General features: G+C 42.6%; 1 long non-coding RNA gene across 1 annotated transcript; it reads right to left on the reverse strand.

Annotated features, from left to right (window-relative positions):
- Positions 1–240: 240 nt before the first annotated feature.
- Positions 241–1,590, reverse strand: LOC310879582. The gene is made up of 3 exons (XR_014571026.1): positions 1,443–1,590; positions 1,200–1,307; positions 241–366 (listed from the first exon to the last, which is right to left on the reverse strand). It is a non-coding gene; the product is annotated as an uncharacterized lncRNA (long non-coding RNA).
- Between the last annotated feature and the right edge of the window lie 2,980 nt (positions 1,591–4,570).

The following is a 4,570-nucleotide window of genomic DNA, read 5'->3' on the forward strand; positions in this document are numbered from 1 at the left end:
ATGAACCATTTGTTTATTCGTCTCACTCCCGGTGTGTAAAGGACATTAAAACCATTGAGAAACCTGGGGAATTACAGTTGTCACTGTAGTTAAAACCATTGAGAAACCTGGGGAATTACAGTTGTCACTATAGTTAACTGGTATGGTTATGCTGTTCCTTTTTTCTCATAAAGCAAAGCTCGGCGTGGCATGTCAAAGCATCGTCACAAAAACACCTGGTTGTCGGGAGCCTTTTTGCGTCGGGTGGCCCCCGTTGTCACACAGAACCCTCAAATGGTGGCGGTGGACTCCAGATGGGTGACGAGTTTCTGGACCCACTCTTGAGTCGGGGAAGCACAGATCTTGGCTCCATTCTTCATTGTGAACCTATATAGAACAGACCGAGACGGAGAGAACATTTTCATCAGAAAGGTGTTTCATTTGGTCAGCTATAATAGTGTGTTCCTTTGAGAGCAGACTTTGTTGGTTGTTTTCGATCAATCGGTCTCCACCAGGAACCTTTCCTGATTAGAGGTTCAGGCCACTACACACTACTGCCCTCCTCAGCCCTCACATCTCAACCGCCAATCCGATTCGGACCTGACGTTATGCTGTCATAACTGTATTGCACTGTATTGTCACTTCACTTGCACTTTGTTTTGTGTTTTTGTGTTTTTCTTTGCACTATAGATGTTTGTTTATGTCCTGTGTATATAAGAATGAGAGTGTTCTGAGCAAAATAATGTCCATTGTATTTATACTCTGTATCTATACATAATATGTATAGATACAGAGTATACATACAATGGAAATTATTATTATTATTATTATTATTATTATTATTATGACAAATAAACCTGAACCTGTCATGACAGTCAGTATGATGACTCACACCATATACGGGTCTGAAGTGGGAACTCTAGTCTAGGCTATATGGTGGTCTGAGTCATATTATTGTGAACAATATGGTTATGTCTGAGTCAAAGTGACCCACCCATTAGCCAATTTAAATATACACACAGCAGCACCTTTTTAACCTGTGTACATGACTTTATTTCTAGATAAAATGGTTCAATCTGCATTGGCATGATACATTCACAATAGTACGGTAACTGTCGTGAGTTACTGCTTATATTTATTTGTCTGTGTGTGTGTGCGTGCGTGTGCAGCGTGTGTGTGTGTGTGTGTTTGTGTGTGTGTAAGAATAGCTTAATACTCACACAACAGCATAGCTAGCACAGTGAACATTTGTGCGTTCAAACGTCACCACTTTGACCTTATTCAGGCGTGCGGCGCGAAACTTGAAGCAGCACTCGGCTGGACCAAAGCTGTCTGGAAGAGACAGACAGACAGACAGACAGAGTTAGAAAGAGACAGAAATACACAGGCAGGTTTATGGAATTAACAAGAAAAAGAATTACGTCATTCTATATCATCATTAAAACCAGATGAGCCAAATAGACTTACTCTCTGCTGCCTGGACATCCAGAGATGAGAACAGCAGCACGCAGACCACTAGAATAACTGGCATCTTCTTCATCCCCATGGTCATCATTATTACTATGATTATTATTGAATATGGTTGTAGTCTGGACTTGTAGCGTTATCTGCTTCACTACATCTATGATGCTCTCTCTGTTCTATCGGCCCTTTTATTTGCGTAGGTGGGTGGAAAGTGTGTGTGTGTGTGTGTGTGTGTGTGTGTGTGTGTGTGTGTGTGTGTGTGTGTGTGTGTGTGTGTGTGTGTGTGTGTGTGTGTGTGTGTGTGTGTGTGTGTGTGTGTGTGTGTGTGTGTGTGTGTGTGGAAACAAGCTGTGGTCAATGTTCACATATCCAGAACGGAAGGCTCAGAGGTTTAAAGTTAGTTAGTATACCACATCTTAACAATGTGCGAGCTTCCAGGATGTGCCGAGCTGATGCACATAGACGTGCACTATCAATTTGTCTAGACTGCACAATATGCTTACGGTGCACGCTGTGGCGTTTCAATGCTGCATAGCCATTCTTATGTGTATTGTTGTATTTCATTTATTTAGGCATATCATGCCATGCACACGCACATGCAAGACCCGTAACACATTATTACTTGCAAGCATGTGCACGTGGGACAAAGATTTATTCCGTAAAAGCACATTGGGCTCTAATGTGTTTTTTGGCACACTTGTGCCCTATAATTAGCCCTTAACTAAAGCATTGTATGTCCTCCTAATTAATCGATTTTGGTTGCGTTTGTGTTTGACTTTTTTCAAGTTTCAAGTCCAGTCATCATTTATATTTTAAATATCTATTATATAAATTATGTGCATATTCTACAACAACCCACCTTAGCCAAAGTAGTTAGAAATGTATTGTGATCTACTGTAGGAGGGGGAAGTACATTTCTGGCTTCATAACAGGAGTCAATCCAAATAGTTTAGAAACCGTTGCTATCGGATGGCAATCTCTCGACACCTGTCAATGTGTGACAAAGGGGAAGCTTAGTGCACTAGTGAGTACTGGTATGAGGGGCAGCTGAATAGAAGGCCTGTGCATGGTGCGGGGCTTGGTGGGGGGGACTCCGGAGGAGGAGGTGGTTAGTGTTTTCTGAGTGGAGGTTTAGTGGCTTGAGCAACACGTTAAGAGTGAGCAGTTGAAGTGAAGCTTGTCCCCAGCTAAATGGTGGATAGTTATTGTTGTAAACTCTAAGTACTGGTAGTAGTGTGTGCTGGCTGGGTGGTGTGTGACAATCCGGTTGAAGTATACCTTTGGTACGGCGGCAGCGGCAGCGGGCCCGGTAGAACAATAACGCGACACGAGACAGTATCACGCTAAAGGTTCACAAAGTTTATTACACATACAGGAACATATATAGAGCTGGATCATAATGACGTGACCACAAGACATCAGACCGTGCCTATACTGCAGCAAGGCTGACCTCGCTGTCACCGAGATGTCTCTCGTAGCCTAACTATTAAAGTATGCTACAGTTCAGGCAGTACACAATACATAACAAGTACACTGTGACACAATACATATCAAGTACACTGTGTCTCACGTACAAGTACACAGCCAGAATTGTTAACCCATTCTGACCTGAGATCAGATTCATAACGAGGTTTCCACCGGACACACGCTGGTCTGATCAACCCATTCTGACCTGAGATCAGATTCTAAAAAAATGTCAGTCGTTCTTCGATTGTTCAAAAAATAGCAGACCTACAAGCTCGTATCGCGCCACTCGGTGGCGCGATATGAGCTTGTAGATCTGCTATTTTTCAATAGCTGAAGCATAACATGATGCCGACACCAAAATGGGTGCCCGGTCAGAATGGGTTAAATGAACATTGATTTTACAATATACATTGAACTATTATGCCATTAAATGGGGGTCCCGTCCGTAGCCTAATGCACGTCAAACTGGGGGTCCTTGATTTAAAATGGTTGAGAATCACTGCTAGAGCTGCACAAATCCTCTCTTATGGGGGTCCCTGGTATATCTTTTCAAATGGGGGTCTGCAGGCTAATAAGTGTCAATTTGGGGGCCCTTGACATTAAAAGGTTTGAGAACTCCATAGGCTTTGTTTGCAAAAACATGTCATCATAACTACCCTTAACAAAGGGTTAGGGTTAGACTTGGCTGGCCTATGATGCAATTTCTAGCGCCTCTCAAACATGCTGTCATTTGACACACCATACATCCCAACAGGATGTCAGAGGTTCCACTGCTCTTGTCATGTCTTAGGGCCCTCCTAAGCTCTTTGGCCCCTATAGGGCCTTGGCCGGGTAGGCCTGTGCAGTATGATTATGATTATTGATTATGACCGTGTATGAAGGTCTATGTTAATATAGGAGGGGGGGAAACCACCATGTAGGTCTTAACCATAACAAAGAATCTTAAAATCAACTCTGAACCGTACTGGCAGCTGGAGAGCGACAAGGATAGGGGGAATTAATGATTGTGTCCTATTGTACAAAAATTTAACCGAAACCGAAAACCTTATATTATTATCTATGACGGCGTTATAAACCAGATCTTTGGAGAGTGTGAATGCACAATTAACTGGGAGGGAATTCGGACAAAATTATCAAGATTGTGCATTTGGTGACACGTTTTTGACTTTTGGCATGGTCATCATTGGTGTTGGGTATGCACATAAGGTTTTCAAAAACCATCAAGTTGGGCTTGCCCCTTAGTGGTCTGCTTGCAATGAATCCAATATTAGATATGTCAGGTTGAAGCCCCAAATAATTGGGTATGTTAAATATACTAAACCTTTAGGAAAATCTAAGTTCTGGAAAGGCATCATTTCCACGATGGCCGCCGGTAGGTTAAATAAGGTGCAAAGGGCCGAGGAGCAAACATTTCTAGTTATAGTTAAGTGTGTTAAGTGAGTTTCCGTTTTTAAATTAGAATATGGCGTTTTTGTCAGGGGTGAGATTCATAGGCATTACTGTATGAAATCTTCTTTTCCTTTAGTCTTTTCCCTTCAGGGGTCACCACAGCCTAGGGAATCATCGGCCTCCATCTCACCCTGTCCTCTCCCTCCTCTTCTTTCACACCAACTAACATCATTTCCTCGTTCACTACATGCCATAGATCTTCTCTTTGGTC

Source organism: Protomyctophum parallelum, assembly GCF_964188405.1.
Source record: "Protomyctophum parallelum genome assembly, chromosome: 1".
NCBI lineage: Eukaryota > Metazoa > Chordata > Actinopteri > Myctophiformes > Myctophidae > Protomyctophum > Protomyctophum parallelum.